The 13,151-nt window shown below is 42.6% G+C and overlaps 1 protein-coding gene across 2 annotated transcripts in view; it reads left to right on the top strand.

Annotated features, from left to right (window-relative positions):
• Window positions 1-13,151, top strand: part of Ssu72 (Ssu72 CTD phosphatase) — a 97,299-nt gene that overhangs the window by 61,968 nt on the left and 22,180 nt on the right. The gene's annotated exons all lie outside the window — the stretch shown is intronic.

Here is a 13,151-nt window from a genome sequence, read left to right as displayed (position 1 = left end):
ATGCTTGCTGTAAGACGTGCAGTGCGACTTTATACATTTGTATCCAGCAAGAATGCCGCTGACAGTCCAAAGCACCGACCGGTGCATTTGTTTACATCAGCAGGTGCAATGACCACGTCGTTCGCTTGAGATACATAATGCTAGCTGCCCATCATTGACATCATATAATGTCGGCATATATCAAAACAGGCAGATTTTGTGCATGTAAGCACCGTTGCATCACTCTGAATCACGCTGATATGAACGACCACACACCTTCAAAAGTAACGAGTGGGAGACCGTAGTACGGGAGCATTATTATGCTGCCTACTTATCATTCTTCGTATCCTCTTCAGGCGCACAATATGTTCCGTAAGGTAGACACAGATGAGGACTTTTCACGTAAGATTGTTCATTTAGAGAATGCATAATTTTATCTCGGAAATGCCAATGCCAATATTGACACGGTCGGCAGCTGAACGAGGCGGTTATTTACGCTGTTGTATCGAGGTGCCCAAGCTTGCTGCCCCTTTGGGGTGCAAGGCAAGCAGTGCACCTTGGAAGCTAAATAAAGAGTCTGCATGACAATACACGAAAATACGCTCGTGTTCATAGTCGCACTTAATTTAAAGCAGTGCCGGTGAGTGCGGCTGGCGGCTTTCTGTCGAAAACGCACCGATGTCGTCGCTTCTCCTTTTTTTTGTGTGTGCACTGTATGAAATTAGGAATGGCTTATTTCAAATGCATATGGTGAAAACTGAACTACGGAATGAGTTTTCGTCATCCTGATGGCTTAATTGGCTTCAGGTTAGTCGCTCAGGTCTGCTACCAGTAGACACATTAACTACACGACTGTCACATATAAGTTTAACCTCAGCTGAACATGATCGGCATCAGCTCAAACTGCGTTTGCGGATGGCGAGGGCTCAAGTTCTTGCAGCCAACAATGCAACACCACTTGCCTCCCATCGCTTGCCTGTTTACAGGAAATGCAGTTTTTCGGGACAGCAACTTTTCACGCCATGCACTAGCTCACGATAGTCGACGCCTCGACACTGTCGTCGCTGTCATCTGCATGATTCTGGCATGCTCTACATGGAACACTTCCGACGTCATACACAATGTGGCCTGTAAATGAGGAAGAGGTAAGGTGGGGTGTTCGAGGCAATTAATTAAATTCATTTCTAAAGAATCTGTGCCACTCTCAAACCTGCTTTTTTGAGGACATGACAGAAGTGTTCAGAGGAACGTACCCAATGAATTTCATCGACATTCGTTCACACCGAAAAATCGCCAGAGTTGCACTTTAATAAGGATTAACTGGGGCGCAGTACACTCTGGGGAAGCACTGCTGTCACTGTGGCAGGCAGTGTGTTAGGAGGCCAGGCAACCACAGTTACATCAACGACAGAGTTTGCCACTGCGCCACATTGCAGGTGTCCCATGATGCAACTTAGTTTGTAGGCTTTGAATGAACAAGCAGTCATGCTTGCATGCTGTGTACTTACTCCCTTTGAGACACATAAGAGGTGACCTTGGAAGTGTGTTTGTCTGTAACATAATCATAATAATTCATTTCTACCCCTATAAATACACATAGGGGAGCTGCAGAAGAAGCCGTCATAAACAGCTTGACTGGGCCGCAACCCTTATACAGAGCAGCAGCAACAGGCAATCCAAAGTAATTCATAGCACATGTACAGCTTCACGTAAAAAATAACACAATAGCAAAAACGAGAAGGCTATACAAAATCTTATCCACAATTATGTATACACAGACCAGATTACTTTATCAGAGGCATTATTACACATATTTAAGGCCATTGTCAAATAACATGCATTAAATAACAGCACGAATGACAAGAATAATGAAAACAATATAAATAAAACAAAAAAAGACAGCCTCGTTTGGAGATTGAATTTTAGCTAGAAGCATTCGCACGAGTAAAAATAAAAATGGTGTTTCAATGTGTTAGCTTTTGCAAATGTTGGCTTTATCTCGCATTTTAGACATGACAACATGTTTCGCTGTACTCTCTCATACGATGGGCCTCCACGTTTGCAACATGGACCTCTGACCTCTGTTTCGTTCTGCAATATATATCGGGTATAAAAAAAGTAAAGATTCTGTAAGTTTCTTCATGCAGGCAGTGTTGTACATATTTTTATATTCCTTTTTTATATTTTTCCCCTTTTCTTTCTCACTATACCTAAAGGCCCTCATGTCTAATACAAAGGAAAGCGGACTTCAGTGTTTCCTTTAGCTCTAAGCTGATCCAGTGTGACAGCAGTATTTTCTAATTGTGGAGAGTGCCATTTTGTTTGGCTTGCTTGAGTGTTTTCTACCTGGCATGCACAGTAAGCCTGCATCCATGCATTAGCTGCTGTGTCAAAGACAAAGCAAACCTAGTTTCAAACACTTAGCTGCTGTCACAGTAGAACCTGCCTACAGCACAAAGTTACTAAATTTGCTTGGATTCTGATTGCTCTTATACAGCAATGGACATGCTGGGAATTAAAAGGACCCTGAACCACTCTTTGTGAAAGTCGAGAAACGCATTTGGAGTTGAGACTTTCAGAAATACTTTGCTGCAAAAAGTAGTACTTCAATGCGTTCAGCAGAAGTGCAGTTGTTAAAAATCAAGTGTCCCCTACACGGTGCTTCTGCTCCTTCTTCCTTAACTTGCACTGCAGAGGCTATGGCGCAGCGAGGCGTGGCCACAACACTCCCCCTACTGAATATAATGAACCATGACATGTGGTTCAAATGTGATTTTGGATGTTTGCAACTGTAGCGTATGTTCACAACATGCACTACGTATGCGCAGCGTTTTGCTTTGTGCACCACAGGGCTTGAGTGCGCGCTCGTGCTCAAATGCTCCAGACCAGCCATGCTACGGGGTGCAGACTGGCTTTGTCCTGCACCAGCTTGACCAACGGATAGTAGCCACACCCAACTTGCGCGTTGTGATGTGCATCAATATTTCGATACGAAGCAAGTCTGCCAAGGTTTCTAACCAGCAGAGAGAGAAAGCCTTATGAAATGTTGGGTGGGGTAAAGTGGGGGCGGGGACCACGAGACTAGCCCCACCAGAGCTGCCCTTCCTCAGGCCAGACCCTTGAGTCTCGGCGGCGAGCCGGACTGCCCAGAGTTGGCTCTCTAGGAGCGGACAGGATTGTGCGCATGCTGGCAAGCATGGATGTGGTTCGACCCTAAGTTTTGCATGGTCTGAGGCTAGTTGAGTTTTCAAAACTAGCCGAAATTTGCGAGACCCAACGGCTATAACAGCTGTTACCAGGGTGGCCAAAGTTTGATTCCTACGCAGGCAGCCACGGTCGAGCATTAGCAGACTATAGTTGGCTTTGTCCAGAAGTACGCAATTGTTATTGAAATTCGAAAGCAGATTTTTGCTTATGTCAGAGCCTGTTTATTAAATTTCATCTGTATATATATATATAATATAAAAAACGAGAAGAAAGGGGGTTAACCGAGGCGCCCGATAATTATTAGTCATATAATGAGAAGCCAACAAACACTGACACCAAGTACAACATAGGGGAAATTGCATGTGCTTAATGAATGAAATAAAGTAATGATAAATTAATGGAAATTAAAGTGGATGAAAAAACAACTTGCCGCAGGTGGGAACCGAACCCACAACCTTCGCATGTCGCGTGCGATGCTCTACCAATTGAGCTACCGCGGTGGCGTTTCCCCATCCACTCTCTTGGGTATTTATGTGTACTAGTAGAACCCTGGGAGTGTCTGTGAGTGGGGGCGCTGGCTAACACTCCCAGGGTTCTACTAGTACACATAAATACCCAAGAAAGTGGATGGGGAAACGCCGCCGCGGTAGCTCAATTGGTAGAGCATCGCACGCGACATGCGAAGGTTGTGGGTTCGGTTCCCACCTGCGGCAAGTTGTTTTTTCATCCACTTTAATTTCCATGAATTTATCATTACTTTATTTCATTCATTAAGCACATGCAATTTCCCCTATGTTGTACTTGGTGTCAGTGTTTGTTGGCTTCTCATTATATGACTAATAATTATCGGGCCCCTCGGTTAACCCCCTTTCTTCTCATTTATTACATAACGAGGGTCTCGAATCCGGCAACATTGATGCCTTCAGGTAGCATATGTGGGTTTATTGACCAGTTGCCTTCACCCGAAAAGATCACGTTCTCGTGACGCCTGCGGCAAAAAAGACGTTCCACGTCCGCCGCCATGGTCTGTGAGTGGGGGCGCTGGCTAACACTCCCAGGGTTCTACTAGTACACATAAATACCCAAGAAAGTGGATGGGGAAATGCCGCCGCGGTAGCTCAATTGGTAGAGCATCGCACGCGACATGCGAAGGTTGTGGGTTCGGTTCCCACCTGCGGCAAGTTGTTTTTTCATCCACTTTAATTTCCATTAATTTATCATTACTTTATTTCATTCATTAAGCACATGCAATTTCCCCTTTGTTGTACTTGGTGTCAGTGTTTGTTGGCTTCTCATTATATGACTATATATATACACACACACACACACACACACACACACACACACACACACACACACACACAGTAATAGTAGGAAGAAGTGCACTGATCCAAACACCCTTCTTGATTGATGTCAGCTATTGGCTAATAGCATCCACGTATGGAAATCTGCTATAATTACCAAATAAAGTGTCCAGGGAAGAGTGAGGAACAGGCTTTTGTTGAAAAAAGAGCGTTTAAGAAAAGGGTGACTTTGAGCTCCGCACGCCGCGCATGACCGTAAGATTTCGCTGAAATGTTCACAGCCGTGCATGCTATCTGTGGGCTGGTTTTTCACCAAACCCGAGGGGTGGTACAGCACCCCTTTAACGAGCCATCCCTGAGCTTGTTGGCCAGTGGCCTGTTTCTAGGATCACACACTGTGTGGCGCCTGAGGTTTACAGGATATTCCTCTTCTGCCATTGTGGCCACGAATGGCTCTGGATAGGTACTTTTAAACTAGCTAGCCCATCCAGTGCTGGTTTATAAATAGTACATGCAATATCTATAATTATCTTGTGTGCCGAACGCACTTAGGAGCAAGAGCCTCTATCGGGCCACATGGCCTTTAGCTCTTCTCTCCTCTTTCTGCAACAAGGAAATAAATGAACTTCAACTTCAATACCCCTAACAGCTAAACTTTTCAGAGCAGTGAAACGAATGAATTCATCCTTGAATTGAAAGGTACAGTGAGTACTTCCCCATACAACCACTTCTTTAGTCACCTCAATTTCGGGCAATTCAGAGTTTTTAAAAAAATGTCTTATTTGTGAGTTCTGTTCTGTAAAGACGTTTGTGGCCAGCTGCAAACAGAAAACTAAAGAAGTGGATGGAGGGACAGCTGTTGCCTTCGCTCAATTGCAATTGATAGAGCACCGCTTGCATCCTGGGCAGGCTGTGAATTTGTCTCCCATTGGCAGCAAAAGTTGTCTGTTCATCTACTTTCACTTACCGTTTTTGTCTATTATGAACAGTATGTTTATCACAAATTCACCATCTTTAAATAATTCTGAAAAAAAGCTGAAAAAATATAGTTATAATAATTGCTGCTCCTGTGCTTTCTTTATCTTCATTGGCTTCAGATGGTTGCTTCTCAGTATTAGTGGTGTGCAAATAATCATTTGCAAGGTCGAATTGAGTAGGTATAGTGTCAAAGATAAATCGGATAGGATACTCTATTTTTCAAATAGCTTTGGAAGAAAGAAAGTTCATTTAAATCATAAACATAAAATGAAGTTCATATCATAGTAGAGTGAAATCTCTTTGTACTGAATCTCATGGGACCACCTAAAATTATCAGTTATATTGAAATATTGTAGCATTGAAACACGCAAATTGGCGTTAAAAATTGCATTAAATGGGAGGAACCTCCTACATTTGAAAAGCAGGAATCCACAAAATCATTTATGCTGGTAAAATGAATTCCAAAGGGTAGGAGTGAAAACGCGTTTTCATGCGTAGTCATCTTCACCTGGTGTGCACACAGCCTGTGCAGACCTCGACTCTGTTAACTATATGCCAGAGTGTGCCTGGCCCGTATGTCCATCACCAAGAGTGAGATTACTCGCCACAGTGCCATGCATGTTATTTCTGCAGCAGAAGGAAACGCAACGTTGCAAAGCAACAGCACTCACGACGTGCACCGACAGTCAGAGGAACCATAGGGCGACATGTTGGTTCTGAGTGCAGGCAACGCGCCTTGAGCTGTTGTGCCTGCTGCACCTAAGCTCATTGATAACGCCGGAGGCTGTCAGTAAAGTGCATACCAAGCACTTGCAGTGTTTGCACATCTGCACATGATGCACCTCTGGCATATTGCCAAACGTTACCAACCAAAGCATCCACGGGTTTTATCACTTTCTATGTGGTATTTGCCAGTGATTCTCCTCCTCAATCCTTAAGATTGTCACAATTGTGAACAATACAATAGGTGTGATCACGATATTGCAGGTCTAGAGAACACAGCTGACGCCGCAATTTTCAGTGCTGCCTGTGCTGTCCTTAGCTGGGTGCTATGCAAATTTGTATGTAGTTTGTGGCATCACGGAACGGCCAAACAGTGCGTCAGTCACGTGGAAGAGCGCAAAAAGCGTGTCTTTGTCGGCGATGTGAAGAAGGGCTTTCTGCTCTAGATGAGGTCTCTTTCTGCGGGCGATGGCGAAAGAGCTGGCATGGATTTGTAACCACGGCCATCCAGGAATATTTGTTGCTGATGGTAGCACATGTGATTTTTCAGTTTTGCAAATTGGAAATGTTCACAATATTTTGGGCGACAAGTTCATTTTCTTGAGGTGCTACTAATACAGAGGTAGTATAAAATTTTGGTTATTTCGAAATATTTTGCCTTTTTCTATTTATAATGCCGAAATACGTTTTGCTAAAAACTAGGGGTGCATGAATAGTGATTCCTGAGACTGAATTGAATACATGTTACCTGCCGTGGTTGCTCAGTGGCTATGGTGTTGGGCTGCGGAGCACGAGGTCGCGGGATTGAATCCCGGCCACGGCGGTCGCATTTCGATGGGGGCGAAATGCGAAAACACCAGTGTACTTAGATTTATGCGCACGTTAAAGAACCCCAGGTGGTCAAAATTTCCGCAGTCCTCCACTACGGCGTGCCTCATAATCAGAAAGTGGTTTTGGCACGTAAAACCCCATAATGAATACAAGTTGAATAGTGCCAAAAGTGAATCGAATCGAATACTTTCAAATAGTTTTCAAATAATGAACAGCCGTTATAACAATATAACATGATGTTCACATCCCAGTATTCTTACATTTAGCAAGTTTCTGTCATTACGCGGTACGTTAAGAAGTGTTCCTTATTAAAAGCACAAATGGAGCATTAGGAGCAAACAAGTACAGTGAAATATTGTTATCATGAATACCACATTAACAAGCTTTTCAGATTAATTAAATTTTCAGAAATTGCCAGCTGACTTCTTATGGTTTCGATGTAAAAATATTTAAGTACTACGAGCTTCAGAATAACGAACTTTTCAGAATAACGATCGTTATTCAGTTTTCATGTCATGTTAACGCCTCAGTCATAATCATCATCAGTCTATTTTATGTCCACTGCAGGGCATAAAATAGTCTCCCTCTCTCTGCCTGCGATCTCCAATTAGCCCTGTCTTGTACCAACCAATTCCAACAAGCGCCCGCAGATTTCCTAATGTCATCGCTCCACCTAGTCTTCTGCCATCCTCGACTGCATTTTTCTTCTTTTGGTATCCATTCTCTAACCCTAATAGTACAATGGTTGTCTAACCTGTGCATTACATGACCTGCCCAGCTCCATTTCTTTCTCTTAATGTCAATTAGAATATTGGCTATACCCGTTTGCTCTCTGATCCAAACCGCACTCTTTGTGTCTCTTAACGTTATGCCTAGCATTCTTCGTTCCATCGCTTTTTGCACAGTCCTTAACTTGTTCTCAAGCTTCTTTGTCAGTCTCTAAGTCTGTGCCCCATATGTCAGCTCCGGTAAAATGCACTGATTGTACACCTTCCTTTTGAATGATTATGGCAAGCTTCCAGTCAGGAGCTGACAATGTCTGCCGTATGCAATCCAACCAATTTTTATTCTTCTATGAATTTCCTTCGCATGATCAGGGTTTCCTGTGATTAATTGACCTAGGTAAACATACTCCTTCACTGAATCTAGAGGTTAATTAACTGGCAATCCTGAATTCTTGTTCTCTTGCGTGGCTATTCATCATTATCTTTGTCTTCTGCATATTAATCTTCAACCCCACTCTTACACTCTCTTTGTTAAGGTCCTCAATCATTTGTTGTAACTCGTCTGCATTGTTGCTGAATAGGACAATGTCATCGGCAAACCGAAGGTTGCCAACATATTTGCCGTCGATCTTTACTCCTAAGCCTTCCTAGTTTAATAGCTTGAATACTTCTAAGCACACAATGAATAGCATTGGAGAGATTGTGTCTCCCTGACCGACCCCTTTCTTTATAGGTATCTTCCTGCTTTTCTTGCGTAGAATTAAGGTAGCTGTAGAACCTCTGTAGATATTGTCCAAGGTATTTATGTCAGCGTTCTGTACTCCTTGATTACGTAATGCCGCTATGACAGTTGGTATCTCTACTGAATCAAATGCATTTTCGTAATCTATGAAAGCCATATAGAGAGGCTTATTATACTCTGCGGATTTCTCAATAACCTGATTAATAACATGGATGTAATCCATTGTAGAGTATCCCTTCCTGAAGCCAAACTGTTCCCTTGGTTGACTGAAGTCCAGTGTTGCCCTTAATAATTTGGAGATTATTTTGGTAAATATTTTATATAATACTTGGGAGTAAGCTAATGGGCCTATAGTTTTTCAATTCTTTAACATCTCCTTTTTTTTGTGGATTAGTATAATGTTTGCATTCTTCAAGTTTTCTGGTACCCTTGAAGTCGATAGACACTTCATAGAGAGAGCCGCCAGTTTTACAAGCATTATGTCTCCTCCATCTCATCATCATCATCATTTATTGGTCCTTAAAGACCACTGGAAGGGGCATTACATAAGGGGGGGCGGAACGTCGAACACAGCAGTGTAGGTCACTGTCAAACATTGTCACAATCAGTGATCAGCAGGATATATACAGAAGAAAAAGTACAAAAATACCCTTTAAAGTAAGCATTAACAAGTATAAAAACAACAACAGTAAACAGGGGCAAACAGAAGCAGGCAAGAATTCTCACATGATGTTTTCAAATAAAATGTCAGCAACTGCCGGAACATATATGGATCGTGTTTTATTACAATATGGTCTGGTAATGAATTCCATTCTGGAATCGCAAGAGGCCGGAGTAACTTGTTAAATGTGTTAGAGGAGCCATGCAGATGTAGAATGTTCATGGAGTTGAAGAAACGGCGTGATGTTTGGAGAGGTGGATGCAGGAGAGAGTCTTGAAGCGAAGGAAAACAGCAGTATAGCTTATGAAATGACAAACAGGCGATTTTTCGTCTGTGCGTCAGAGGCTCGATATCAAGCGATAATTTTATGTTGGTAACACTGGAGTGGGTGTCGTAGTCGGATGAAATATATCAGGCTGCACAGTTTTGAATGGCTTCTAGGCTATCGATTAGGTAAGCCTGATGTGGATTCCAAATTGGACAGCCAAATTCTAGTTTTGTTTGGACAAAAGTTGTGTAAGCTAGACTGTGAATAACGGGGGGGGGGGGGTAGAAGCTGAGGTGCCATCTAATGAACCCAAGTGATTTCGATGCATAAGCTGCAATCTTCGTGATGTGCTCGAACCAGGTGAGTTTGCTGGTGATGAGAATTCCAAGATAACGGTAAGATTCAACTTGGGAAAGGGTGGTTGAGTACAACGAATATGCGTAGCTGAGGTTAGTGCGCTTGCGTGTTACCTGCATGTATTTGGACTTTGATACATTCAGCTTCATTAGCCATGTTGAACACCAGTCTTCAATTCTGTCTTAAGTCATTTTGAAGCAACAACTGATCATTGTATGTGGTCATGCGGTGGCAAGACGCAGTCATTTATTAATTTTATTTATTTATACATACTGCTGCCCCTTTATGGGGCTATTGCAGGAGTGGGTTAGACAAAAGAAGTCATAAAAAAAAGCAAGTAAACAATAACATATTAAAAATTCAGCAGAAATTAGGCAGATGACACAAATGAAACTCAAAATAACAGCAACACTGGGAGTCAGTACAAAAACAAGAATGAGTCAATACACTGTAACAACAAGAAAATACATAAGATCAGGTGTGGTTAACTTTTAACAGGAACTCGCCATGGTTGCTCAGCTATGGTACAAGGTCGCGGGATCGAATCCCGGCCACGGCGGCCGCATTTCAATGGGGGCGAAATGCGAAAACACCCGTGTACTTAGATTTAGGTGCACGTTAAAGAACCCCAGGTGGTCGAAATTTCCGGAGTCCTCACTACGGCGTGCCTCATAATCAGAAAGGAGTTTTGGCACGTAAAACCACATAATTTAATTTTAATTTTTAACTTTTAACAGGAAATTGTTTAATGGCAGTGACCTAATTGTTCCGGGAATCAAGTTCCAGAATTCAATAGTACGTGGGAAAAAGCTGTACTTAATCTGCGAAAAGACGAATGCACGATAAAATGCTGGAAGGAAGATTGTTTATGAAGATTAAAAACAAAAGTGGGCTGAGCACAGAGCCCTGTGGGACACCAGAAAGAACTTCAGTTGTGGGCGAATGATCATTATCGATAACAGTGAATTGACAACGACCGGATAGAAAACAACGAATCCATGTTAATATCAGCGAATCAAGATACAAGCATGAAAGTTTGGCTAAAAGGCGCTCATGGGGTACACGAACGAAAGCTTTCGAGAAGTCTAGATTTATGACGGCCGTCTGAAATGAGGAATCTAAATTTAGGTGAAGATCAGTTGTGAAATGCAAAAGTTGGGTTTCGCATGAATGACCGGATCTGAAGCCGTGCTGGTTGGGAAAAAAGCTGTTAGACTCAAGGTGAGATGAAACTTGTGAATATATTATATGCTCTAGTAGTTTGCAAGCAATGCATGTTAGTGAAATCGGTCGGTAGTTAGAAGGATCAAAACGGTTACCTGCTTTAAAAACCGGTACTACCTTGCTCAGCTTCCAGTCGTCTGGAATTGAGCCGGTAGCAATCGATTGCACAAATATTATTTGCAGAAACTGGCTTGATATGTCTTTGGTGCATTTCAGTATTTTAGATCTTATATTATCAGGTCCCAGGGCGCTTGAAACTTTAAGCCTTTCAACAAGTTTTATGATACCATGTGTAGTGATGATAATGGGTGGCATCTGTGAAAACGGAAACTTAGATAGCGGAAGGATATCTAAGGTCGATTCATTAGTAAAAACTGAGGAATATTAAGAATTCATTACATCACTGCGTTTGTCTGGTGGAACATCAGAACCGTTATTGCTAAACTATGAGATATTATGTGATGACCTAATTCAGGGAGTTAAAAGTTCCCAGAATTTTTTTGGATTGGAGCGAATAATGTCCTGTAGATCCCGATGATGAAATTTTCTTTTTGAGTATCGCAAAAGTTTTGTGTAATTGTGAAGACAAGAGAAAAAATACCTTTCCCAACGCAAAGCACTAGCTGAATGTTTTGCTGCCCGCTTTTATTTGACAGTTATCTGAGGGCATTAGAAAACCAGGGTCTGCTGGCATCGCCTCGAATGCAAACAAGGGGTACATATTGGTCAACGAGTGATAACAATTTTTGTTTGAAAAGCAGCCAATTGTCATTTACTGTTCTGGAAGTGGAGGACATGCGGAAGTAATGAAAAAACTTGTCCAGCTCAATGATAATATTCTGAATGTCAGCGTTCTTATAGTCTCGGATATATTTGACAGATGATTGACGAGTAGGGATGGGTACGGACAGTTTGAGCAATAAGGAGCAATGATTGCTGAAAGCGGGAATGCATGATATTGACTGAATGGATTCAGGGTTCGAAGCAAGAACAAGGTCAAGAGTATTGTTTTGGCGGGTTGACTTGTCAACTGTTTGTGTAAGATTGAAGGTAAGAACTAAATTAATAAACTCTTTCGATTGGCTACTGTGCGCCGATAAGTCAAGCCAGTTAATGTCAGGGAAGTTGAAATCGCCACAAAGTAAGCACCTCACACGGGGGGTAGCGGGCTTGAAGTTCCAGTAGGATTGAATACAGTTGGTTAACAAATGAAATGTCAGCATCCGGGGCACGATAGCATGCAATTAAAATGATTGTGCTGGAAGGAAGCGTTAATTTGAGAGCGACAATCTCATGATTACCGATTGGTAAGACACAAAAAGAGGGCACACTCGACCTCACGAAAACAAGCACACCGCCACCCCTCCGCCCCACTCTGTCGCGCCTGTACACCGTGAAAGATCGCACATTGTGTAGCAACTCATCATTTGAGATATCAGAAGTTAGCCAGGACTTGGTAAATATGGCTATGTCTGTATTGCTATCATTTAATAAGAAGGCATCAACAGCGTCTTTCTTCGGCAGATAGCTGCGAATATTGGCTAGAAGAACCGCCAAAGTATGATAAGCCGGCGGTGCGAAGTATCTCACGCAGGGTGACTGCGGCCGGGGGCCTGGCGGCGACCCGCAAGCGAGTGCCGAGTGCTATAATTGCACTTCCTCGACAGAATTTGTTTCGGAATTGGATGTGAATTGTTTTTCATGGTGAGCTTGTTGAATCGGATCTTAAAGTTAGTGCTCCTTTCTTGGGTGTAAGTGAAAAGCATTTTTCAGGCTGTTTGCTGTGTTGAATAATCATCACAAATTGCGTACGACGTATCTTTAAGCTTGGGTCCCGCTGATAGAATGTTTAATTTAACTTTGAAATGCCTGAATTTTACAACTATAGGGCGCTTTTTGTCTGCCTGGCATCGTCCCAGCCGGTGCGCTCGTTCAATGTCGTCAGGATTTACGGCAACGCCAAGTTTCTCTGAGCAAAAGGAAATAATCTGGGTCTCGGACTCTGCCCAGGTTTCGCCATTATTATCCTTGATTTCTAAAGAAATCAAATTTGACCAGCGAAGGCGATTCTCGGCGTCATCACATTTGTTGGTAAGAGCTTTGATTTCTGTGGAGAATTTCTCGATGCTTGTTTTCAAGGTGCTAGAAGACG

This window comes from Dermacentor albipictus, chromosome 2, assembly GCF_038994185.2.
Source record: "Dermacentor albipictus isolate Rhodes 1998 colony chromosome 2, USDA_Dalb.pri_finalv2, whole genome shotgun sequence".
NCBI lineage: Eukaryota > Metazoa > Arthropoda > Arachnida > Ixodida > Ixodidae > Dermacentor > Dermacentor albipictus.
Note: the sequence above shows the minus strand (reverse complement) of the source record. Positions and strands in the feature narration are given on the sequence as shown.